Source organism: Muntiacus reevesi, chromosome 3, assembly GCF_963930625.1.
Source record: "Muntiacus reevesi chromosome 3, mMunRee1.1, whole genome shotgun sequence".
NCBI lineage: Eukaryota > Metazoa > Chordata > Mammalia > Artiodactyla > Cervidae > Muntiacus > Muntiacus reevesi.
Genome location: NC_089251.1, coordinates 114,543,941 through 114,571,298, shown reverse-complemented (window position 1 = coordinate 114,571,298; position 27,358 = coordinate 114,543,941).

Here is a 27,358-nt window from a genome sequence, read left to right as displayed (position 1 = left end):
CGACTGAGCGACTTTCACTTTACTTTGCCAGGCCTTGCAGGATCATCAAAGGACAGAGCAGCTAAAGCACTTAAGGGCTGGGGGAGGGGACCTTCCCTGTGGTCCTAATGTGATGGACAGGAAGTTATCAGCAGGAACCTTGTCTGCCGCACAGAAAGATGGAGGCACTGAGCGATGGCCTTCCCAGCGCCCTGGGATTCTGAAACCCTTGTAGGCTTCCCCTTTAACACCCACCAAGGAAGAGTCCCTCACACCCAGCTGCCCAAGTAGATCTTCCCCAAGTACTGAGGCCACAGGGCTGCAGCGAGATCTGAAACTCAAGGATGCATACATTTGTGAATTGGAATAAAATGCCAGCTGAATATTAGTCTTCGATTTTCCCTCTTGAGTTACTGAACCATGAAATACCAGTCATTTTACTATGAGAGATGTTACACAGGACAAGTTATTATGTACATATTAATTCAGCTATTCACATGCGTAAGGGGGTAGACACACACACAGGGCAAAACCCTATAAGGTTCTTCAGGGGCTTATAAGTCCCCAATTCACCAAAAGTCCTTTTCCTGGCATCCTAAGCCCACTCAGGAATAATCATTCCAATGTTGTCCCCCCAACTCCTTTTCTTTCCCTGAAGCTGAGCTTGCCCTGTAGGCACCATCTTCTGAATGGAAGGCAAGGTTTCACTTCTCTTGGGTATATTCCTGGCAGCAGAATCTCCAAGCTCTACAGTAACTCTATGCTTAAGTTTTTGAGGAACTTCCAAACTGCTTTTCACAGTGTCTACCCCATTTTATAGGGCTTCCCTGGTGGCTCAGATGGTAAAGAATCTGCCTGCATATTCCCACCAATAGTATATGAAGGTTCCAATTTTTCCATATCCTCACCCTTAATTGCTATTGTCTACTTTTTGCTTATAGTCATCCTAATGTATGTGTGTATGTGAAGGTACTCAGTCATGTCCAACTGTTTGTGACCCCATGGACTGTAGCCCACCAGACTCCTCTGTCTGTGGAATATTTTAGGCAAGAGTACTGAAGTGGGTTGCCATTTCCTTCTCCAGGGAATCTTCCCGACCCAGGTATTGAACCTGGGTCTCCTGCATTGCAGGCAGATGCGTTACCATCTGAGCCACCATGGAAGCCCCATCTCCCTATCCTAATGTATAGAAAATGGTATCTCACAGTGGTTTTAATATTTTTTAATGACCAGTGATGTTGAGCATCTTTTCATGATCTTATTGGTCATTTGTATATCTTTTTTAGAGAAATGTCTATTCAAATCTAGCCCATTTACAAATTGAGTTGTTTGGCTTTTTGTTGTGGCATTGTAGGACTTCTTGACGTATTCTAGATATGTTTCTTATCAGATGCATGATTGGCACAATTTTTTCTTGATTCTGTAGCTTGTATTTTCACTTTCTTGATGAAGTCCTTCGAAACACAGAAGTCTTTAATTTTGATGATGTCTGACATTTACTTTTTGCTTTTAGAACTATGCTTTTGGTGTCACATCTAAGAAACCGTTGCCCAACTTAAGCTCATAATGATTTCTGCCTGTGTTTGTTGTTTAGTCGCTAAGTTGGGTCAGACTCTTTTGTGACCCCATGGACTATAGCCTAGCAGGCACCTCGATCTATGGGGTTTCCCAGGCAAGAATACTGGAGTGGTTTGCCGTTTCCTTCTCCAGGGGATCTTCCCAACCCAGGTCTCCTGCATTGCAGGCGGATTCTTTACCCCTGAGTCACCTGGGAAGATTTTTCTGCCTATATTTACTTCTAATTTTAGCCCTTAGTACTTCCCTGGTGTCTCAGTCAGTAAAGAATCTGCCTGCAATGCAGGAGACCTGGGTTTGATCCCTGGTTGGGAAGATCCCCTGGAGAAGGAAATGGCAACCCACTCCAGTATTCTTGCCCCGAGACTTTCATGGACAGAGGAGCCTGGCAAGCTACAGTCCATGGGGTCACAAACAGTCGGACACATCTGAGCCACTAGCACTTTCACTTTAGCCCTGACATTCAGGCTTATCTGCTTTGAGTTAACTTTTGTATATAGTGTGCGACAGGGATCTAATTTTGTTGTTTTACATATGGCTATCCAATAGTCTCAGCATCACTTGTTTAAAAGACTACTGTTTCCCCACTTAATTAATTATCTTATCCTTTTTGAAAATCCATTCACCATATAGGTAGTGCTACATCTGGACTCTAAATTCTATTTCACTGATCTATGTCTTTATCCTTGTGCCAAAATCCCACTATTTTAGTTACTGTAGTTGGCAGTAAACTTTGAAATCTGTACGTAAAAGCCTTCCAAGTTTATTTTCTTTTTCAAGATTATTTTGGTCAGTCTTTATTCCTTGCATTTCCTTATGAATTTTAGGATAAACTTGTTAAGTTCTGACAAAAAAAAAAGACAGCTGAATTTTGGTAAGGATCGTGAATCTGTAGTTCAATTTGGTAAGCATTTCTATCTAACCAATAGTTAGTCTTCTGGTCTATAAACTTTCCATTTATTTAGATCGTGCTATTTATTTAGATATTTAATTTATTTCAACAATGTTTTGTAGGCTTCAGTGTGTTTTGCACTTATTTGTTAAATTTATCCCTAAGGCTCTTATTCTGTTTGATGCTATTATTAAAGAAATTATTTTTTTAACTTCATTTCAGGTTGTTCATTGTTAACATGTAAAAATACACTAGATTTTTGTGTATTATCTTGTATCCTTCAACTTTGCTGAACTTGTTTACTAGATTAATCATTTTTGTGTGTTTGGATTCCTTAGAATTTTTCATCTGCAATACCCTGCCATCTGCAAATAGGTTTAATTTATTTTTTCTTTTACCATCTAGATGCCTTTTCTTTTTTTCTTGTCTTATTTCCATGGTTAGGACCTCTAGTATAATGTTGAATAGAAAAGAGAGCTGACATCCTAGTCTTGCTCCTGATTTCAAGAGAAAGCGTTCAGTCTTTCACTATTATGTCTGATGCTATTTGTAGAGTTTTCATAGATGAACTTTGTTTGAATAAAGAAATTTCTTTCTTTCTTTTTATATTGGTTGTTGTTGACTGTTTTTATCATAAGAAGATGTTAGGTTTTGCCAAATGCTTTCCATGTATCTATTGAGATGATTGTGTGATTGTTATCTTTTATTCTATTAATAAGCTATGTCATGCTGATTTTCACATGCTAAACCCAACTTCCATTCTTGGGATAAGTCTCACTTGGTTGTAGTGAATAATCTTCTTTACATCCAGTTTGTTAGTATTTTACTGGTGATTTTTACACCTATTTCTGTAAAGATTCTGTAGTTTTCCTTATTTATGATACCTCTGACTGGTTTTGGTATCAGGGTAATACTGACTTTGTAGAATGAATCAGGGAGTGTTTCCCCATCTTCTACTTCATCAATATGATTTGTCCTAGTTGAATAATAGAGTGGAGTTATAAAACAACTGGGGCTTTATCCTCACTCTCAGTCTTCACTTTCTGAAGAATATTCATTCCCGCTCCTCCTGTGATTCTGAACTTGGTTACCCCGCACATAGCTGGGCACAGAGGGCTAACCATCCGAATCAGATCAAACTCCTACCTCTCTTGTCTCCATATTCATCCTTCCTTAAGTCCAGGAGATATTTTTATGGCACATTTTCCCAGTACCCTCTTCTCTGCTCCCTCTGTCCCATCCTGCTCCCAGGCCTGCTCATCCTCCTTTGTTGGTGCAATAACTTCTGCTCGGGCCTCTAGTTTCCCTTGTCTCCAGTCCCTCTGCAGAGACAGTTTTCTAAAACCCCTGTAAGAGCAACTCACAGCTCTGTCCAGTCTCTTTCACTCAGGTTTCATTTCCTGAAATGCAGGGATACCAAAATGATTCCACTGGGGCACTCCTCTTACAGAGGGAGAACGTCTGTGTCTCCAGGGCATCCAGAGGCTGAAGCAACCAGCCACTGGCATACTTATTATTTGAACTTTTTAAATTAATATTTCAAATCTATGCACATTTTACCCTCTATAATTTATTGTGGTGTTTTAATATCAAATAATAGGCATTTTCTCTGGTCTTGGGCTAAAAATGACACCCTGGCAAGATGCCTGGTGCCTACTCCCTGGCTCACTGCTATGCATTCCCCAATAAGACCAGGAGTTAGACTGGTAGGATTGGGGCATCTTCCTAGATGTCAGTTTTACTCTTAGGTCAGTTTTACTCTTATTTATATTAAAATAATCATGACTAGGTTGTGCTGACAATTCCCCAGGTTTACACAAGCGCCCAGGCCTCTAACTTCCCCACATCACCATCCACCACTTCACCTCCTTTCTCCTGGCGTCACCCACAGATCTCAAACAAGACATTTGTGGCCATCACATACATGTTGCGTGCACACACTCAAGGTACACAGAACACACACATGTGTATGTGCACCCCACACCACTGCTCAAACAGCCTGCAGCAGTCTCCATTTATCACCGTTCTCCGGACAGAGCACAAATACCCATGCAGTTCCTTTGCACTGGAAGAAGGGAACTAATATTTTCTAGGCACTTACTATGTGCCACACAGCATACTGAGCCCTTCATATGTGCTTTCTTCCTTAAGCTTTTCACCAGCCCTTTGAAATTCATTTTATAGATAGTGAACATGAGACCCAGAGAGATGACCCCCATCACACAGTGGGTGGGTTGCCCGCCTGGAATGGTACCTCTGGATCCTGCGATTCCTCCCTTGCCTCATCCCTACTTTTCTGCTGAAGAGAAATAATCAAAGGGGCAGAACCTTTCAACCGTTAGTTTAGACTAATAGAATTAGCAGCCTATGTGTTAGTGGTTAGTGATTATCTCACCACTAGAGGGGATCTAGATCTCAGCTGGGTGGGGAGGGGAGGCCCTGGTAACTTCTAAGGCCTCTGGGGTCTAGGAAACATCTGAGCATCTCTGTGAGTGTGCTGTTTGCACTATAAGCTGTTTATGCTCATTGGGACCCAGTAGAACTTCTGATACATCTCCCCAAATCCTTCACGACCTGATGCTCACACTAAAAGAGAAGCTGCTTTTCTTGTGTGTAAAAATCTCTTCTGGGCAATCAGGTCTTTTCAAAACTTAAACTCCCACTTGGGAATGGACAGAAGAGATAGGCAAAGGCTGTTTCCTGCATTCAGGAGAGGTAGTTCTCTGGTGGAAGCCCCCACAGGAGCCATCGCCTGCACCCACTCCTAACCCAGACCCTCTGCAGAGAGGGAGGGAGGAAGGGAAGAAGCCTGGCCAAGTGGATCACACAGTCTTAGCAGGAACCCCAGCTCTCCTCTCACCAGCTGTATGACTTCAGGCAGATTTCTCCCCTTTCTGAGCCTCAGTCCCCTCATCTGTGAAATAATATGGTAATAGTCTTGTTATTAATTTTCACTCTCATTAGCTTGGGAGCGAAAGCATAGAGGAGGACAGGCTAAGCTCCTGGCACATCCAATGTGTTGCTATTATTTTTACTATTCTCTTTAGTGTCTGATCATCGCTTTGCCAACAAAAGTCTATCTAGTCAAAGCTATGGTTTTTTGAATAGTCATGTACAGATGTGAGAGCTGGACCATAAAGAAGGCTGAGCACTAAAGAATTGATGTTTTCCAATTGTGGTGCTGGAGAAGACTCTTGAGAGTCCCTTGGAGCGCAAGGAGATTGAATCAGTCAATCCTAAAGGAAATCAACACTGAATTCATTGGAAGGACTCGATGCTGAAGCTGAAGCTCCAATACTTTGGCCATCTGATGTGAAGAGCTGACTCATAGGAAAAGACCCTATTGTTGGGAAAGACTGAGGGCAGGAATAGAAGGGGGCGGCAGAGGATGAGATGGTTGGATGACATCATCAACTCAATGGACATGAGTTTGAGCAAACTCCAGGAGATAGTGAAGGACAGGAAAGCCTGGCATACTGCTGTCCATAGGTTGCAAAGAATTGGAGATGACTGAGCGACTGAACAACAACCCCAGATTTTACAACCTAGACTTTGACCCTGGGCCCCGGATGACAGAGTCTGAGGGCTGCTTCAGAATCACCTGTGAGGATTTCTGAAATGCATAGTCCGGGATCCCATCCCAGGAATAGCTGATTCCTTGCACTGGAATGGGCCTGGGGAAGATGCTGAGACTCAGACAAGGTTGTCCACCTTGACCAAGGCCCAGGGGTCTGTAATGTCTCATGCTCAGCAGGTTGAGCTTTGAGATAGGCTGGGACCTGGGACCCTCTGCTTCATTGCTTGCATCTGGACATTCTCCCCCAGCAACAGAATACAGAAAAACTAGAAGGTACTAAAAAGAACTTCCTGCATACACAGTTGGGGCAAATTATGATCCAGATACAAAAAGACCAAAAACCCATACAGCACCACCAAGGGAGTGGGCAGATCACCTAAGCCACTTTTTTGGCCTGACCCTTGGACCTACCCCTACCTTCAACCCATATTAAGAACCAACTCACCCTCCCTTCAGGGAGCAAGCAAAGGAACCTGTCACTTATTCTCACTCTCCTCTGCTACAGCAAAGGGCCCCAGTAAAGCCTTGAATTTCTTGTCTGGCCCCTTATCAATTTCTATGGACTAAGGAGGCCAAGAACCTGGTTGGCAACAACTTGGTCCCTGCCCTGGGGGTGCCTGAAGGCCAGCTCTGGGAAGGCTTCTCCTGCCCCTGGCCTTCCTGTGAGATCTGGGCTGAGTCTGGACGGGGTGCCAACCACAGTCCATCTTGCTCTGGTTGGTGTCCAGGCCTGAGGCTCTCTGCTCAGCCTGAGCCATTGGTGATGGAGCTAGCATGAGGCTGGAGTCAGGGTGACCAGGTCTAGATCCTGCTCCACCATTTACCAGCCTTGGCAGCTGATGGCCTGGGATTACAGCATGTGCTCTGATGTCACATGGCTGCGGTTGGTAGACTCCTGGCTTTGCCATTGACAAACTCTGTGACCTTGCGCAGGCCTCTTAACCTGTTCTAAGGACTGAGTTAACACATGCAAATCATACTTGGAAGAGAGCCAGGCCTGAGGTGAGCACCTGTGAGTCTCAGATGTACTCGTGAGCACCTGTGCATCTCACGTATGTCACCTAAGCATAGAGAACCTCAGGTGAGTCCCCTAGGTATCCTGAATCTTAGTTTCCTCATCAGCACAATGGGGAGAACCGTCCCCACCTTTGGAGACTGATGTGAGGATGGACAAGATGAGGTCTCAGAAGCACCTGAATGCCTTGCTGTTGCCTATTAAGCCACGAGGTGGGTTATGAGTTTGGTCTACACCACCCACTTCTGGCTCTACCATTCCACATCCACCTGTCACTCCCATCCAGCCTCGGACATCCAGTTCTCCTCACCCTTCACCTGGTGATAATATCACCATCTTCTTGGAGTCAGTAGGGGACCACACGGCAAGTGCTCACAAAATATCTGGTGCAGGGTTGGGTGCCTAGAAAGTGCTCAGAAGATGGGGGCTTATCATCAGCTGGGATGTGGTTTCATTCTTAGGATGGTGCAGTGGACAAGGAGTACAACCAATTTCTTCTGCCATTCTGCTCCAATGGGGAGGATGGTTGGGGTGAGTCCCTTCTCCCTACTGAGCCTCATTTCCCCATCTTACCATGGGCTTGAGCTGGGATGGACAGCTTGTCCAGCTCTGACTCTGAACATGGCATGCAACTTATCATCCCATCTGTCCTTTCTTGACTCATCTGCCCCCTATGACCTGCTTTAGCCCAAACTGAGGAGGTCATTTGTGTCCCTTAGGCCACATTAGAAGCGAGCCTCTTGTGTCTCCAAGAACATCCATGCAGGTTCCCAGGACAACCTGCTTACGTGTTCATCACCGTGGAAACCCTCACCAGTCTCCAGTCAGTTTTAGTTCAGCCTGGATTCAGTTCATGGCTTTGATTAGCCATAGTAAGGGCTTTTAGAATGCCTTAGTGGAGGGGCAGATATGGTAAAATCATGTTTCATAAGGTCTAGTTGAGAGTAAAGGGGGAAGGAAATCCACAATGCAATGCTCAGTGGCATAGGCTCCATATATTGTCAAGAGTAAGTCTAGTTCACATATGGGGAAAAAGGGACTCAGTGAGGTTAAGTCCTTTGCCTGATATCACACAGCTAGAGGCAGAGAGAGAGAGAGAAGCGGGATACAAACCTCCCTGGTAGGAGGTGATGGAAGGGCAGGCAGCAGAGACTGTGACAGATGCTATCACCTGAGATGAGTTATAACATCCAATCAATGAGAAGCCCTCCCTGTTGCTTCAGCCCCATCGTCCATGTCCTGCCTTGTGTCCAAGGCTGGAGTCCCCTGTTCCCCACCACTCTGGCTCATGTCTCCATCCATTCTCCCTGGCTGTCCCCCACAGCTGGGATTCTCTATCCACACCCAACCCCTGTGAATTAAAATATTGCCAGCCATATCAATACAGAAAGGATGTTACAGCTATCAAACTGTCACATTACAGACAGCTGGACCCTGACCCCTAAGGGAATTCGGGGTGGAGACAAATAAGCTGCCCTCTGTCAAGTCCATCTAGCAGTCAGCTGCTGCAGCCACTCTAGACAGTGAACCCTGAGGAAACTCAGCATGAATAAACACAGGATACTGGCCACAGATAACTGAGATGTCTCAAAGGAATGATTTCAGTGAGTTCAGACTCTTGCATCTTCCTATACATGGACAAGTGCTAAATTCCTTAACTTGAGATATCTGGTTTTCCTTTATTAACATGAATCTTTTGATGTTCCAACTACCTGGTCTTCTGCTGCAAACAAACAAACAAACAAACAAAATCAAGAAAACCCTCCCATCTATCCTAGTTCCACTCCCACTCTTGTCTTGCCTTTTTGGAGCAAGTCTGTGGGTCACTTGAGCTGCTATTTCCTGGATTTAACTCCTCAGATTTGTTCACCGAATAAAACTTTTAGGTTGTGCATTATTTTTCAGTTGACCCTCTCTTCACCCTTTAGATCACAGCTCAAGCTTCACCTTTTCCAACCGTGAAATGAATCATCTCTCCTGGCGGCTCCAGCAGCATCTCGCTCCCACTCCTTTTTGCTGCACCAGTATGACTGGGTTTCCTATTGTCTCCTGTCCACGCATCCATGATGCCAAAATCTGGCCTCTGTACCCCGACACCAAATTAAATCTCAGAGACAGAGTTTTGGGTGAAGTAGAAATAGCTTTATTGAATTGCCAGCCAAAGGGGACCACAGCAAGGCTAATAATGCCCTCAAATCTGTGTGTCCCAACCTGAAGCACGTGGGTGCATGAGAAGTCACTTCAGTTGTGTCTGACTCTTTGTGACCCTATGGGCCATAGCCCACCAGGTTCCTCTGTCCATGGGATTCTCTAGGCAAGAATAGTGGAGTGGGTTGTCATTTCCTTCTCCATGGGGGTCTTCCTGACCCAGGGATTGACATTGCATCTCTTAAGTCTCCTGCATTGGTAGGCATTTTTTTTTTTTTTTTTTTTTTTTTTTTTACCACAAGCACTACCTGGGAAGGAGCAGGTAGTGAAAAGTTTTATAGTAATGGTTCAGAGGGGATGTGATCAGTTTGTGAGGTAACTTCATGGCAAATAGATGAGGAAACAATGTAAACAGTGACAGACTTTATTTTCTTGAGCTCCAAAATCACTGCAGATGGTGACTGCAGCCATGAAATTAAAAGACGCTTGCTCCTTGGAAGAAAAGCTATGACCAACCCAGCAGAGACATTACTTTGCTGACAAAGGTCCAACTAGTCAAAGCTATGGTTTTTCCAGTGGTCGCATGGATGTGAGAGTTGGACTATAAAGAAAACTGAGCACCAAAGAATTGATGCTTTTGAACTGTGGTGTTGGAGAAGACTCTTGAAAGTCCCTTGAACAGCAAGGAGATACAACCAGTCCATCTTAAAGGAAATCAGTCCTGAATATTCATTGGAAGGACTTATGCTGAAGCTAAAGCTCCAATACTTTGGCCACCTGATGCGAAGAACTGACTCATTGGAAAAGACCCTGATGCTGGGAAAGATTGAAGGTGGGAGAAGAAGGGGATGACAGAGGACGAGATGGTTGGATGGCATCACTGACTCGATGGACATAAGTTTGAGCAAACTCCGGGAGTTGGTGATGGACAAAGAAGCCTGGCATGCTGCAGTCCATGGGGTTGCAAAGAGTCAGACACATTGAGCAACTGAACTGACTGAAGTGGGAGTCAGCATCATCAACCTTTTGGTTCCAACTGGTCTGGAGTTTATGTGCTTGTGGGCAGCATACCACTAACTTCTCCCACCTGGTGGGGTTTCAGTTTAGGTAAAATAGCTCAAAGACATTGTTATGTATACCCCTTGATGGGGGAAATGAGGACCCTGCCCCAAGGCTGTACTACTGTTTCTTTCGACTGTTTCTCCCCTTTCTCTGCATCCCCTACCTTCCTTATTTAGCAACTGTTGGAACCTGCTGGGTTGGAACTCACGGAAGGTCAAGGAGGCCGAATGAAAGCCTATTTCCTATAATCAAGAAATGGGAGGCACAGAAAGGCTTTTGTGCCTTGGAGGGCCCACAGGGCTCCATATCACCTGCCAGTTCCTTGAAGACTTGCACATGGACAAGCCTTAATCTCTCTATTCCGAGCCTCTAGGTACTGCCTGGTTTAGAGAGGGAACTCAAAAACTATTTGTTGAATTCATGAAAATAATTCTGGGTTGAGGACTTCTGTGAAGTTGCTTGCATTTTAACAAAAGACAGAGCCTCAAGCCAAAGGAATGAAGCTCCAATGGTAGGAGTTCAGGCACCAGTGAACTCAGGACAGATGCTTCCTCTGTTGTCTGATGCCTGGAGGAGGAAGCGGCTGTCTCAGCAGGTGGAATTTTCCATGCGTGGCTTTCCGGTGCAGAAACAATCACATGGTCTCCTGAAAAACACAAGTGTGTCATGGAAACAAATGTATTTCCCCTTTGACTTTCTGGTGGGAGGAAACTTCTTTCTCGCCCTGTTGGGTTTCCTCGAGCAGCTTCTGGTTGATGGAATGTTCCTTCCTCACATCCTTTCCTCCCTGCCTTGTGACAATACCCTGCTGACCTGTCCTCCCTCCCAGCTCTTCCACTCCACTCCACAGCTGCTGGACCCATGTAACAGCACAGCTCTGCCAGTAGGGAGGCCCTGAAGTTGGTTGGGAGTTTGGAGAAGTCTTACTCTGCAGCTCAGACTTTTCCATGTCAATCCCATTGGCTGAGCTGCTGCTCCTAAGCTAACCTGATGGCTGCCCTGATCACTGGTCCCTCCCCTTGTCCTCTGCCCAAGCCCCTCCACTCATGCCACAGTTCTACACACTGACAACCTCTTTGACTTCCAGCTCATCCCACCCTCCACTCTGCCCTAGAGTGATCCAACTGGATCCCTCCTGCTGGAAACCCTTCTCAAGCTCCAGAGTGTCCTCAGGTCATGGTCCAACCTCCTCGGCCCTGCACCAACTGTGCAGAAGCACAGACGTTAGCCAGGCACCCAACAGGCAGGAAACTGCCCCTGATTTTGCATCTGCTCTTTTCTCTGCCTTCATGTTCCTCCCTCTCTGTTGGCCTGGTGGATCCTTACTCTGTTAGGGGAAACAGTGACTGAAACTGCCCACCCTGGCCAGGCACAAGAGTAACCACTTGCATGAGTTATTTTACGACAGGAGGTCTTGGTAAGAATTTGGGAAAGGTAGAAAGGAGATGCCACATGTCCCACCACCTCCCGGAATCCTTCTCTCTGGCTTCCCTCTTGGCTGAGCAATCTGTGCATCTCCAGGAAGGACCCTGAGTAAGGATGATTGGCCAAAGACAACCTGGAAATGAATCCTGTCACCATAAAACTCAAGACTGCGAACCATGTGGCAGAGCAGTTCTCCAGGGTTCTCTTACCCTACTGCTCTCCACCCAGGTGCTCCTTCCCAATAAATTCTCTTGCTTTGTCAGCTTGTGTGTCTCCTCGGACAATTCATTTATGAGTGTTAGACAAGAGCCCACTCTCAGGCCCTGGAACGGGTCCCTCTTCCTGCAACAATTTTACAATAGGAAGTCTTGGTAAGGAACACAGAACTAACATGCCACCACCAATCGTGAGAATTGGGGAAAGGTCAAAAAGAGATGCCATGTGTTCTACCGCCTCCCAGGATCCGCCTTGCTATAATCCCTCTTGGCTGAGCAATGCATGCGCTGCCAGGGAAGACCCAGAGTCAGAATGACTGGCCAGAAATAGCCCGGAAACTGACCTCATCACCAGAAAGCCTGAGACTGCAAGCTCCGTGACAGAGTCGTCCTCCTGGGTTCCCTTACCCTCCGTTACTCTGCCCAGGCGCACCTTCCCAATAAATTCTCTTGCTTTGTCAGCTTGTGTGTCTCCTCGGACAATTCATTTCTGATGTTAGACAAGAGCCCACTCTCAGGCCCTGGAATGGGTCCCTCTTCCTGCAACAATTGAAGACTCAGCCCCAACATCCCCTTCTCTGTAAAACCCTCTGTAAAACACTGACTAAAACCATCCACCCTGGCCAAGCACCATAATAACCATCTGTGTGAGTTATTTTACACAGGAGGTCTTGGTAAGGGACATGAAACTAACAAGCTACCACCGACTGGAAGAATTCGGGAAAGGTTAGAAGGAGACACCATGAGTCTATTTCTATCTCCACTCATGGTCCTTAGTTACGTATTCCCTGGTCTGTCTCTCCCACTAAACCATGAGCATCTTGAGGTCAGAAGCCAAGCTTGACTTGGCTTTCTGTGTCTGTCAGCAGATGAGGTGTCAGTGTGTTTGTGGAGGGAATGAATGAATGAATGAATGGACTTACTACTGTTAAGACAACAGCAACAGTTTCTGGAGCATATGCTATGGTTATCGCCTAGCACTGTATTAGGCCATTTGCCAGCTTATCCACCATGGGGTCACATTCCATTCTGAATGAAGCATGATTATCAGGCCCATTTTACAGAGGCGATACATTGGCTCAGAGATGGCAAAGATTCAGTTTAACCTCACACTTTGAGGGAAAGAAAGGGTTTGAATTTGAACCCATAGATCTTGCCTCCAGCCTCTTCACTTACCAAGGGTTTGCTATGCACCTGAAGAAGGAAATGGCAGTCCACTCCAGTATTCTTGCCTAGAGAATCCCATGGACAGAGGAGCCTGCTGGGCTGCTGTCCATAGCATTGCAGAGTCGGACATGACTGAAACGACTTAGCATGCATGAATGCACCCATACTATGCACCAGGCACTGCCCTGGGACAGAGCTTGGACAAGAACAGATCCAAGTCTTGCCTCATAATCAGAGCTCCCACTGTATGGGGTGGGGACACAAACACTAACAAAATACATATCTAAATGATGCCAGGACTGATAATTGCTATGCAGAAAAATAGTTCAGGGCTGGGGGCAGAGTGTTAGGCTTGGGAGGGTGATGTTTTTGGGGACATCTGAGCAGAGACCTGAATCAAGCGGAGGGACAAGCCCTGGTTACAGCAGAAGGAAGCAGGTTCCTGGCAGGGTGTATGTGTTAGTTGCTCAGTCATGTCTGACTCTGCAACCCGCCAGGCTCCTCTGTCCATGGGGATTCTCCAGGCAAGAATACTAGAGTGGGTTGCCAACCCCTTCTCCAGGGGATCTTCCAAACCTAGGGATTGAATCTGGGTCTCCTGCATTGTAGGCAGATTCTTTACCGTCTGAGGCACCAGGGAAGCCCAGGGGACAACAGCAAATGCAAAGTCCCAGAGGCCACAATGGGCTCTGTTTGAGAAATAGCGGGAGTTCAGTGTGGTTGGAGTTCTGCGACTGGAAGAGTCAGAGGGGAGCAAGGTCAGAGCAGTGGCCTTGAGGTGGATGGGGAGGAGGCTTGGGGGTCACACACATCTGAGTCAGCCCAGAAGCCTTGGAGGGCTGGGAGCAGAGAGGATGACAGCCTTCTTACCGGTTCAGAAGTTCCTTCTGGCCTCTGGGAGGAGCTTGGTCTTGGCCCCTCACTCTGATACTCTTTCTTTTTATTAGTTTATTAAACTGCTTCTTCTCAGTCCAGGGGTAACATATGGGGTGACCTTGGTCGCTCTGAGCCTCTGCCAGGTTGGGAAAGTCCCAGGACCACAATCACCATTTACCGAGCACGTAATGAAGGTGCCAGGAAGGTCCCCTCACCCACATATTCTCCTATAGTTCTCACAACAGCCCCATGAGTAAGGTTGTATTGAAGGAGGGGACTGACAGAACAGATCTTGAAAGCAGGACTCCATCTTAGACCGGACTGTGAACACTGGGCTACATACATGGTCACCCTCCCAACGGACTCTGAACTCTGCGCCCGGTGTCTATGGAAACGACACACCAACGGAAAACCAGACCCCTCTGATGGAAGAGCCTCAGGACTCATACCTAGACTCTCCATCGCCTGAAAGAATACCCTAATTATCTCTGTAACAGAACAGAGTTTTAAATTCTATTATGCTTTTCGGGGTATGACCACAATTGGCAAATGTCCACTGTTTAGCTACCTAGGCTTATGGCACATGAATCATGGGTTAACTTTGATTGTATCTCTCTTTTGCTCTGTCCAGACTAGTTTCAGGGAATTTGGGGAGGTGAGTTTGAGCACGTAAACTTAGGGTATATAAAGTTTTCACAAAAACCGGTCGGGGTCCTTAGCTAAGAGGAGACTCTGCCTTGGGCCCGCTGGTGTAATAAACTGCACTCCACTATCTACATTGTCCTTCTGAGTGAGTTTGTTTTCCCGAACATGTGGCTAATTTGTAAAGATGAGGGGACTGAGATCCAGGCAGCCTGGGCTGCCTGACGCAAGCCCCGTGAAGAAGGGAGTCTCCCTGAAATGGGAGCTTGGGGGGGTCTGGAGCTCACCTAAGGGCACACAGCATTTTTTCAGGCCCCACTCCTACCTCGGCCAGTAGCACTGAGCTTCTACTCTGATCCTCAGGTCAGGATTGGCTGTAGGGCAAGGTGAGGCTGAGCTTGTAGGGGGAATCTTAAAAAATGATAAATCAGATCGTTTCACCTCCTGACTGTAGCTGATGGGAGGAACGGTGGCCTTTAAAGCTGAGTCAGTCTCATGACTTCTTGGCCAATCACACTCCAGCACTGGAGAAGCTGATGCCACAGTGTAACCCCCAGGCCCTGGGAAGACACAGGGTACTTGACTTCACATATGGTGCTTAACTTTCCAACATCTCCAATCCTTATGACAATCCCTGCAGGGTACGTGGTGTTGCCCCACTTTCCACAGGAGCAAGCCGAGGCTCCCAGAGGTGAAGAGACATCCCAGACTCACACAGCCTGGGAACAGAGGCTCCAGCCCCAGAGCTGCTGGCCCAAAGCCCCCAGTCAGCACCTCTGAGGCCTCATGTTGGGAAAACAGCAAGATTGATGTCTGTGTCTGCAGCTGGGCCCCGCTGATCCCAGCTCTCCCACCCGAACGGCCGGGCCTGCAAATGTTTTATTACTTAAATCAAATCCAATAAGTATTACTTATCCCTTTGGCTGGACATTGAGAAATGGTCTCAGCCACGAAGGTGAAAGGTAAAAAGGAGTTGCTGGAGAAGAGGGATAAAGATCAGTGTGACAGAAGCTGGGGTGGACTGGGGTGTGTGAAAGACCTGAGATCAAGGAGGCCGGCCTAGGGCCTGGGGTAGTGGACTCCCAGCTCAGAGATCCTATCGCCGACTCCTGGGTGACCCGGGCGGGCCCGTTAACCTCTCCAGGCATGGCTCCCTTCTGGGTAAGGTGGCTTTGGCTGTGTCCAGCCAGTGGGCAGCTCTCTTTCTGGAATTTTCTGACCCTGACTCTGCTGGACCCTTTCACCTCCGCGGTTCTCCCAGCTTTTGCTCCCCTGGCAGGTCTGCAGGGACTCTGTTCCCCTCCTGTGACTTGTGTATCCCTGCTCATCCTCCCGACCCCACCTGAGACACCGCTTCCTCCAGGAGGCCTCCGACACCCCCATACTGGACTGGCCACCCCGCTCTGCCCACTGCCTGTGCCCAAAGCTGTGCTTCAGGCTCAGGTATTCACCGGGGCCCCCAGTCCATGAGCAGGAGCATGAGCCAGGGAAGAAGTTCCACTTGGGCTCAGAAAGTGGTCTCTGGGCCACTTGGTCTGGGAATTGGGTGGGGCGTCCTAGCAGTCCATGGAGTGACAAAGAGTTGGACATGACTTAGTGGCTGAACAACAGCAACAGCTACCTGAACCATGATTTAGGATGATAAAACTCAAACCCTGGATAAATGTTAGTTGCTCAGGCATGTTTGACTTTTTGCAACCCCAAGGACTGGAGCTTGGCAGGTTCTTCTGTCCATGGGATTCTCCAGGCAAGAATACTGGAGTGGGTTGTCATTCCCTTCTCCAGGGGATCTTCGAAACCCAGAGATTGAACCTGGGTCTCCAGCATTGCGGGCAGACACTTTACCATCTGAGCCACCAGGGAAGCTCAAACCTTGGATAGGCACAGCTTTTTAGCCATGCAGATTTCTCATCCTGGGGGAGAGGATGCAGAAGGAGGCGGGGGGGGGGGGGCAGGTGGAGCCTGTAAAATGCAGGGCCCAGGTATGGTATGAAGTCCAGCCCTGCTCCATCTGACAGGCCGTCAGCCCAGTTCCTTAGTGGGAAGGACTCAGGGGCTGGACCAAGACATTACGGAGGTGAGACTCTGAGACCCCAGGCCAAGGTCACAAAATTTTAGAGACAGACCATACTTAGAGACTGGAGTCCCAGGAACAGGGTGACCACCTCATCCTCGTTGCCCCTGACTTCCCTGGAGTGCCCTCTGTCCCAGGCAATTAGAGACACGTGGTCACCAGCTTAAGGACAGTGTTGGCCAGGCAAGGGATCTGGGCTCAAGTGGCTGGGAATCAGGGAGGATGTCAGGAATGTCGATCAGCCTCCCACCGACCTGTACAGGTGATACGGTCCAGGTGAACCTGTTTACCTGACAACAGGCCAAGGTGGGGCTGACAGACCCAGCAGGACTCACTCCACTTCCTTGAGTATCACCACTTGAAACAGAAGCTGGAGCATCAGTGAGAAACAGGTACTCACAGCCAGATCTACAATTCATTCAAAGCAGAACAATTCAGCCCGCCCTACAGTGACCCCACAACTTATACATTCACATTCACACCGCAGATAAATACATCTTAAAGAGCTACATCTTCTCAGGAGTTTATGCCTTCTAGATTCATCTCCATTAATGCAGCTTTCACAAGAATGAACAAGAGACCCTCTTCTTTAAAAGAAAAGGAAGAGGAGGGTTATTAGTGATTCCAGAGGAAATTCTGATTTTAACATAATGTGGCTTAAAAGGAAGTGCAGCCTTTTGCCAAATAGCTTTTGACGAGCTTCTTACCACTGTTTGTTCAAAAAAGCAGAGGAAGGCATACTGAGACGCGGGCGTGCCGTCATTAACCAAGCAGTAATGGATGCGTAGTTTTCACAAGCACAGAGAATACATTTCAATAGACGGAGTAGAGACCAGACCTGCCCTGTCAGAGCTGGACAGGGAGGCAAGAGATGGAAAAGCAAGGAGGTGGGAGAGGAACAGCCATGGATCCCACGGGGGATTCTGGAGGGGATGCTGGGAGTGAATGATATATGTGGGAACAACAGCCCTCCTGTGGGTCCAGGGCTTCACTCTCTAAGAGGCCCCGCAGAGCCCCTGTTCTGGGGGACGGCAGCTGCCTCTGATGGCGGTGTTTTCTGTGCCTGCCGTGAGCCAGCACGTAACCATGATCACCTCACCGAGTCCTCACCTCGATCTGCAGGGAGGTGCTATTATTATTTCCACCTTGCAGACGAGGAAACTGCGGCTCAGGGAGGGAAGGGGCTTGCCCAGGGTCTCACAGCCAGGAGCCAGGGGAGCAAGACACAAGTCCAGAAGCGTGATGGTGGAGCCGTGACCCCGGCTCGGGCGTCCTGGCCGGCAGTGGGCGGGAGGGAGCCCCCTCTGTCAGAGACCATCCACCTGCCAGCCTCTGGGCTGGGCCTGTTGCATATGTCGGGGTTTATTACTCCACCCTGCAGTCCTGGGGGGTGTTATTATCCCCATTTCCCTGCCCCGAACACTGGGGTCACTCGCCCAGGGTCACAGAGAAGGGTGTGTGGAGCAGGGCAGAGTCCCTGCCTACAGAACTCATTCCAGCAAGAAAGTGGTCCTCTGGGCGCAGCGCCCACCTGGTACCCTGCACCTCCTGCCTCCTGTGACCCCTCCCAGCCCTGGGGACCGACTCTGATGCTGTCACCCAGCCCTCCTCCCCGCTTGCTCGGCATCACGGCCGCCTGCCGACCCTGCCAGGCCCCTGCAGTGTCGCTGCCTGGTCTGAGAGGGACCCGCTTGGCTGCTGGGAGAGAGAGGCCGGCTCATCCCTTCCAGGCAGCCTGAGCCTTTAACGGGGGGCTTCCCGGAGAGGGCACACCCAGCGGGAGCTCCAGACACAGCCTCCTGAGAGGCAGACCTCGGCTAGCGCGTTGTCAGAGGCGTGACGCTCTGTGGGGACAGAGGTGGAGGAGAAAGAGCCCCTCATCTGGGCTGGGGGCCCCTAATGTGCTGGGTGAGCGGGGCAGGCCACGTCCCTCTCTAGACCTGGGTGTCTCTGATTGTAGGGTTATGGGGCTGGGTTACTTGCAGGTGACACCACAGCCCCAATTCCCTATGGGCCTCTGATCTTTGACAAGAGGTTGACATTTTTGCCACCCAGGATGGCTGTGACCCCAGGGAGGTCAGGGGGCCTGTGGCGATGCCTGAGAGGACTGGGATCCAGATCCTCTGCCTTTGAGCCTGTTCTGCCCCTCCCTCAACTGGAATTCCATATGGGAAGTCAAGTGGGCCTTAGGAAGCATCACTACGAACAAAGCTAGAGGAGGTGATGATGGGGAAACAATGAAAACAGTGACAGACTTTATTTTGGGGGGTTCCAAAATCACTGCAGATGGTGACTATAGCCATGAAATTAAAAGACGCTTGCTCTTGGAAGAAAAGCTATGAACAACCTAGATAGCATATTAAAAAGCATATTTTGCCAACAAAGGTCTGTCTAGTCAAAGCTATGGTTTTTCCAGTAGTCATGTATGGATGTGAGAGTTGGACTATAAACAAAGCTGAGTGCCAAAGAATTGATGTTTTTGAATTGTGGTGTTGGAGAAGACTCTTGAGAGTCCCTTGGACTGCAAGGAGATCCAACCAGTCCATCCTAAAGGAAATCAGTCCTGAATATTCATTGGAAGGACTGATGTCGAAGCTGAAACTCCAATACTTTGGCCACCTGATGTGACGAGCTGACTCATTTGAAAAGACCCTGATACTGGGAAAGACTGAAGGCAGGAGGAGAAGGGGAAAACAGAGGATGAGATGAGATGGTTGGATGGCATCACTGACTCAATGGACATGAGTTTGAGCAAATTCTGGGAGTTGGTGATGGACAGCCTGGCGTGCTGCAGTCCATGGGGTTGCAAAGGGTTGGACATGACTAAGCAACTGAACTGAACTGCCCCTCCCTCTCCCTCTAGGCAGCACCAGATCCCATCACAATTTAGCTTTTCTCCAGAGTCTTCTTCTAAACCCATCAACCGTCAACCCTGCCACCTCTCCTCCCCAAAGCTCCAGATTGACTCACAGACTCAGTTCCTCCCTTGAACATGAGCTGGGTTTGGCTCTCTGGCTCGAATACCCCTCCTGATGCTGGCTGTGACTCTGCTCTCCCTCTCCACTCCGTCCTGAACCCCCAAAGCCCCAAAAGCACCTGTCACTCCAACCCAGGCACAAGCACCACAGAAGGACCCAGCCATTCTCACTGCAGACTGCACGACACGGGAAATGAACACTAGGGTCCACCCTGGAAGGCGTGGCAACTGTGGGGGATTTGCTGTCTCCCATCAGGGGCAGGACACCTGCATGCGGATCCTTTGTTCCCTGTGAAGAGAAGCCCTGGTCCTTGGCAGATGAGTTCAGGCTTTGTTGCATTTAAATTGCATTAAACTGACAGCTCTTTTGCTGTCAGTTTCTTCCTTTCTTTCTTTGCGGGCCACCTGGCTTGCTCTCTCTCTCAAATGCCTCCTTTTGTGTTCCTGAAAATTGTTTTCAGTTCCATCAAAGAAGATCTCTGGCTTTGCATAAAGTCCAAACTCTCAGGCCCTAGAGGGATGGCTTTCCATCTGCTTTCCCTCCCTCCCGGCTGGACACTGCGTCCTCACTATCTGAGCCACAGAGGAAGGTGAAATGGCATCTTGGAGGTAACACAGAGGTCTCTCCCTCTGGCCAGAAATGCCATCGCCCATGAGATCCATGAACCAGCGCAGTGGGCCCCCTCCCCCAGGTTCACAGATGAACATGTGCCCCACGTTCACCCGGGAAGAATGCGTGTGATCCCCATGGTAGTGACACTGATGGTAACTCATGATCGCGGAGCCCTTCTTGTGGGCTGGGTTCAGGGTTGGGTTCTTTCCAGGCACTATCTTTCAATCCTCCCTGGAACTCTATAAAGTGGGCACTATGACTATTCCCATTCCTCAGATGGAGACACTGAGGCTTAGAGAAGTAACAAACTTGCCTCGGCCCACACAGCCAGTAAGCAACACGGAGCATCACACACCTGTGCATATTGGTGCACCAGCTCCCACATATGTCGGGGGTCCTCGCAAGAGCAAGCCTTGCCCTGCCTCCAAAGACACACTGCTTGTCTCACTGCTGACACAAATCGTCGTGAGTGTTAAGGAAAAGCCTTCCTGAGCATGGGATGCATGTGCTCCCATGTGTCTAGCAGCACTCTCCCCGTGGACACAGGTAGTCTTGGTCCCCAGGTACTCTGGATCCAGCCTGGATCCAGATCTTGAGTGGCTACAGCCTACAGCATCTTGAAGTGGGGCCTACAGCCCCTACAGTCTTGAAGTGGGGCTTCGGTTCCCGGCCAGAGGTTGAGGTCAGGTCGTGGTGGTAAGAGCACCAAATCCTAGCCACTAGGCCAGTGGTCAGTGACCAGGCCCTGGCTCTTTGGCTTGACAGGAAAGAATTCTCACAAAGATGGAAAGTAGTGAAACAAGTATTAGGAGGAAGAAGAGTATAGTGAGCGTGGCTAGACACACCAGCAGACTCAGAGAGAGAGTCGCTGAGTGCATGCCTCAAGGCAGTTTGAATCACTTTTATGGGGCACTTCTTCTGGATTTCCTGTGGCCAATTATTTTGATTTGCCTGGTGCAGAGTCCATACTTGGTATACCTCAGGATCCTCCCATGTGTGCACACACAGCTCTTAGGCAAGATGGGTTCTACCTCAGAGGCCTATGGGTAGTTAACTTTCCTTAGCATCATGCCCCTTTTGAACTCCAAAGAACCCTTCTGTGCATGTGTAGTTGGAGAGGTCTCCTGACTTCGAGAATGAGAAATGTGTGCGCTCTTAACTTTTCTCTTGGCAGGGCTCAGCCTCCTCCCTTCACTGTCCTACTATTTTCGTCTCGGAGTATCGGTCCACAAAGAATGGACTCCATCTGTTTGCGATGGGGGCCCATCTATCTTCTGCCGCAGCAGGACAGCCTTTGGACTCAGTGATGGACCCACATGCAAACACCGCCAGTAACACTCTCCACCAGTGCACCCCTGCAGGCGCCTGATGGTGAACCAATCCCTAAGGAAAATGGTCCCTGAGCGCCCCCACCCCCATCATGGGACCACAGGCACTTGAAGACCCTTCTCCTTCCTCCCCTCGATCTTGTTTCCCCTTCTGCTAAGTCCCTTATGCCCACCACCCAACCATGGGAGCCAGCTCTCCTCAGCAACAGAGGGAGAAAATAGCCTGAGATTGTTGCTCTGGCTTAATCAGCTCCAACGTGGAGTATCAGGGATGTGAATTATGGGCTCCCGGCGCTTCATCACCTCGGTTACTGTCATATCTTTATCCATTCTGGAAAAGTAAATTAGTGCTGTCTTTCCAATCTTGCTCTCCGGGAGAAATGAATGGCAACAAAGAGAGAACTGGCTGTGATGGGGTGTTTGATAGACCTTCAACCTAGGCTTCCTGCACCCGAAAGGCCCGTTGCCCTGGCAAAGGCCAGGCTGATCTCCTGGGGATGTAATTTGGGGCAATTGGGATAGACATTTGCCTCTTCTCTGTTTAATCCCAGAAGAAGGTGGGTGGGATGGGGGGGTCAGCACCCCTCCTCCAGTTCTGCTTCCTCACGCAGGAGCATGTGTGAGAGGGAGGTCTCATTATCCCCATTTCGCAGAGGGGGTCACTGAAGCTTCGAGAGGGCAGGTGACACCACAGTCATGCATCCAGCGAGGAGTATGTGAGGGGGGTTGCTTGCCTCCCATGTGGGCGTCCTGGGGCAGGGTCGGTGTCTCACCCGTGGTGGGGGGCCTGCAGAGGCTTGCTGGGGGGACTCCGTTGTGTGCACCCCTGGTCCTTGTGGCTCAGAAACCAGCAGGGAGAACCAAGCAGCTCTGAGGTCTGGGCCTGGGAGCGGATGCTGGGCGGGTCTCTGTCCTTCCATCAGGGAGGCTGGTTCAAGGGGAGGACGGAGGAGAACACTCAGCTCAATGCAGATGCGCCCACATCATCTCTTGGTCCTTAGGGCTCTGGGTGGACGGCAGAGTGCGTCTGGGCAACTGGACCTGGGAGAGTGACCATCTCCACTCCGCTGACAGTTCAGCCTCCTGAGAGCCAGTCAGGAGGTGGTGGAGAAAAGAAGCCTGTGGGCAGCGGAGGAGGGGTGAGCTCCCAGCATCTGACGCTCCGGGCGCTGCCGGCTCCTGCCTCCCTCTGGCTCCCTCCCCGCCAGCTTCTCTCACAGCCTCTCCCCATCACTCTCTCTCTCTTTCTGTGTATTCATCTCTCCCTATCTTTTTTCTGTCTTGCTATCTGTGCCCTTTTCTCTTCTCTGCCCCCACACTCCATTTGTTCTCCCCGCCTGTCTGAATTGTATCTCTCTCTCTCCATCTCTGTCTGGATGCGGGCGCTGGGGCAGCGGTGGGTGGGTGTGAGCATACATCTCATTCTCTTTAAGCCTCTGTCACACCCTTATTTTTATACCCGCTCCCAAAGCCTCTCTTTCTTCCTCTCTGTGTGCGTTTATGTGTATGTGTTTCTGTGTCTTTCTTTATGTGTTTTTCTGCCTTTATCTTCCTCTAGGTGTCTCTTTTTCTTTCTTTTTTTCGGGCTTTTCTCTTCTCTGTGTGCATCTCTTCCCATTTTTCTCTCTCCCCTGCTGGTTGCCATCTCTCTCTCCCTCATCTCTCCTTGTACTTGTTTCCTCTTTCCAGGTATCTCTCTCTCTCTGTCTCTTTCTCTCCATCCCATCCTGGAGGAGCACAGAGGATGATGTTCACACAGAGCCTGATGGGTGGGAAGGAACTGACCCGCCAGAAGGGTGCCTCCAAGCCTGGGGAACAGCCTGTGTGGAAACTGATCATGAGGTTTCACCCTGATTGAGATTCAAGAGAAGAAAGTCTTGGATAGCTATGGAAGTGGGGGTGAGGGCAGAGAGAGGGTCTAACCCAGCCAGCATGGGGCAGGGCCAAGAGGACTATGAAGATGATGAGGAATCAAGGCCAGCTTCTTGGAGTGTTCTTTACCTTCCAGGCTGCAGGGACGGGTTTCCAGTTCCATAGGAACATGGGAGAAGGCCAGAGCTTGGTTATATTCATGACAAGTTTTGTGAGCCTCAGCTCCTGAGCAGTGCAGCTCAGGGGCCCAGGTAGCATCCAGACAAGAGGTGGGACATTCTCCCCGGAGCAACCCACCTGTCCAGCACTTCCTGGGACTTCCAAGGTCACTGCCTGTTGGAGCAGGGAGAGACCCCGGCGCTCAGCAGAGGCACAGACTCCTGGAGACACCAACACTGGTGGGAGGCCTCACTGATGGCCTGCGGGGGTCAGCAGTGCAGGAGGAGGGCAGAGTGGATGCTGTGGATGGACGGAGCCCTCAACATGTGACCCCCCAACACAGATGCTCAGAACCACCTGGGGAGACCCAGGAGGGAAGTGAGGTTCAGTGGTCCTCAGTTAACGTGCCCCCCTTGCAGATGGATAAGACTGAGGCATGCTGGTTGCCACGAGAAAAACCTGCCAGGAGAATAACCCTCTGAGGGATGCAGCGTTCTGGAGATGCCATCAGGTGCTTCTAGGAAAAGGACTCCATCCTGAAATCTCTGTGGGTAACTGCAGTAGGTTTGTTTTGTCTTTGTTTCTTTTCTGTAACAACTTCAAATTCTCAGAGGCTGATAGCAGTAAACATTTATCTTTCTCACTTATGAATCTGCAGGCTCCTGGGGTGGAGGTCTGCTTCAGGCTTTGGATGAATTCCTGGGCCGCTCCTAGGCCTCTCCTGGAGTCAGGGGCTGCCTGTTCTCCTCGGGGTCCTTGGTCAAAATGTGAGAAAGGTGAGCGCATGAGTGAGTCATGCCTCTTAAGGCCTCAGCTCAGAGCTGGCAACAGCCAGTTCCACCAGCGTTCCACTGACCACCATAAATTCCACGGCCACACTCAACATCAGAGAGAGTGGGACTGTGGCAGAAGGAAGGAGGGAATAAATCCCACCTGCCTCCTTAACGGGCTTCCCAGGCAGGGCTAGTGGTAAAGAACACACCTGCCAATGCAGGAGATATAAAAAATGCGGGTTCAATCACTTGGTTGAGAAGATTCCCTGGAGGAGGGCATGGCAACCCACTCCAATATTCTTGCCTGGAGAATCCCATGGACAGAAGAATCTAGTGGGCTACAGTTCACGGGGTTGCAAAGAGTTGAACACAACTGAAGTGACTTCACACACACACACACACACACACACACACACACACACACACACACCTCCTTAACACTGCAGACTCAGCCCCCAGGCTCCACGCGTCTCTGTGGGGTCCCCAAGCCCTCTGGACTCCTTACCCTTAGTATTAGGTAAGCTGACTTGAGCCCTTTGGGGCACTGCGGGACATCCAGTCTCCTGGGGCTTAGCGTCCTGCTCCCTCTGGTTTCTGGACACTGCTCAGTGTTACCCCTCCCTCTGCCGCTCTGCATTCCTCCTTACGCTGAGCTTGGAACCCACGCTGGAATTCTCCAACCCTCCCTCCGGCCTAGTGAAACAAAGGGCTATCTGTTTTGAGTTTCTATTCTCAGTGTTACAAAACATGATTGAAGATTATTTATTGTTGTTATTCTTATTGTTGTTGTTTTGCCTCAATCATGATGAAATGCCTCCCCACACCTGCCTGAGTGAGACGGCCTAGAGATCTTCCAGGAAGATCGTCTCTGCCTGCCCTGCTGTGGCAGCCCCCAGGCAGTGTGCAGTGTTTTCTTCCATCCTGCTGCTTGTATTAACACATGAAAGGTGTACTTGGCCCAGGAAATGATCTTTCCTGGAACATCTATTGGGTGTCCTCTGACAGTGGATGGGGTTGGAAGAGCTCTTTAGGCTTTAGGGAGCTGATGAGGATTAAATGAATGAAATCTTGTCGGGGCCCCTGGGCTCTGATAGGAACCCAGTCAGTGTTTGTTCCCCTTTAAAGAACACCCCACCTTAGGTGACCCTGTAATGCTGTCAAGCCAGCACGTTTCAGAGAGCAAGGGGACACTGCTATGAATCACATCCAGACAACAGGCGTACACTGGGGCTGTCCCAAGTCAAGTGGGATTTGTGGCTGCCCTGCCCAGCTCTGGTGGCTCAGACGGGAATGAATCTGCCTGCAATGCAGGAGACGAGGGTTCGATCCCAGGGTTGCAAGATTCCCTGGAGAGGGGAATGGCAATCCACTCCGGTATTCTTGCCTGGAAGATTTCATGGACAGAGGAGCCTGCAGGGGTACAATCCATGGGGTCACAGAGTCAGACACAGCTGAGTGACTAACACTTTCACACTGCCCAACCCTGGACCTTATCATAGACTGGTGTCTCTGCTCCCTTCCACCTCCATGGGGATAGGGCGGCAAGGGGGTGTCATGGATCGGGAGGCCCCAAGCCCACCCGCAGAGCACAGGGCTGCCTCCTGGCCCTGGTATGAGGCCCTGAGGTGGGCAGGGCCTGTGGAAGCCAGCTGGGACTCAGATTCTGACAGATCAATCAGCCTTGCCTTCAGCCTCCCTGGTTAAGCGTGTCCTCAGGGACGGATCACAGGCACACACCTGCTGAACTCCAGCCTACTGCTCTTCTGCCACGAGCTGATCCTGGAAGCTGTTCTTGGTTCTTTGTGACAGACTTAGAAAAGCCTCTGGGAGAGGTCCTTGCCCCCAAGGGCTCCACCTGTAGACCCCCCACCCTGCCCCCCGCCCACAGTGCACAGCAACTGATGCTGCTGTCTTGGCAGGGAGGGGACCTGGCTTCCCTGGGTGAGCTGGGCTGAGGATGGACAACCCGCAGTCAGACCTGGGTCAGGTGGTGGCTCCACACCATGTGACTTAGAGCAGGCCACCACAGCCTCTGTCCCCTCATCTGCAGAGTGAGTCTAATTACATCTTTCTCCCAGGGCTCTTAGGAGAACCTAGTGGGTCCCTTTGTTGGGGGAGTGTGTAATTTCCTCATTTCTGTTTTGTTGCAGCAAAGATTTGAAACGGCGGACCAGTGTTACAGCTCGGTTACAGCTCAGTTTTATTTGGCAGGCAAAGGATAGCACATCCTCAAGGCATGAGGGTGGGCCGACCCGAAAATAAAGGGGGCTCAATCTTGGCTCCTCTTCTTGTATGTTTTTTCTCCTCCCCCTGAGCTTGCCCTATGTAAATTGGGCTAGGCAGGAGGGCTGTTTGTCTCATCTGAGGTTCTCACTCCATTCCTCAGATTTTCTTTTCCTCCATTTTTGCAGGTTTTTCCCTTTCTTTATCTTTTAGCCACTGCCATTTTGGACTCCTTTTTCCTGTTCTAACTACCTAATGCCTTGAAATCAGAGTCTCATTTCTGCTCTCACAAGGTCAAATCCCATTAGTCTCTAAGGAAGCGCATATGTGTGCATGCATGCATAGATCCCAGGCATGTACACACACCCCCCATACGCAGGATGCCTCTAGAATGTGTTCTGCTCTTTGGTTCCCAAATCCTCCCCATCAGGAGCGCATCTCATATCCCTCTTCTCCAGGATGTCTCCTTAAGACTAGCTAGAGCATCCAGTCCCCAGCCCATCCTGGGGAGGGTGACCTCTCCCCATGCTGTGCTCCCAAAATTTGAACAGGTCCCCATGACCTATGTGTCACCTTACCCCTTCATTCTTTATAGACATAATTTACCCAGTCATGCAAGTAACATATAATAAGGCCCTACCGTGTGTCAGCACAGTATTAAGTCATGTGAATGAGATTTGATTCCTGCCCTTAGGAGCTCTTGGAGTAGAAGCAGAGACATCTGTTTCATCTTGACATTTAATCCTCAACCAATGAGCAGAGACCA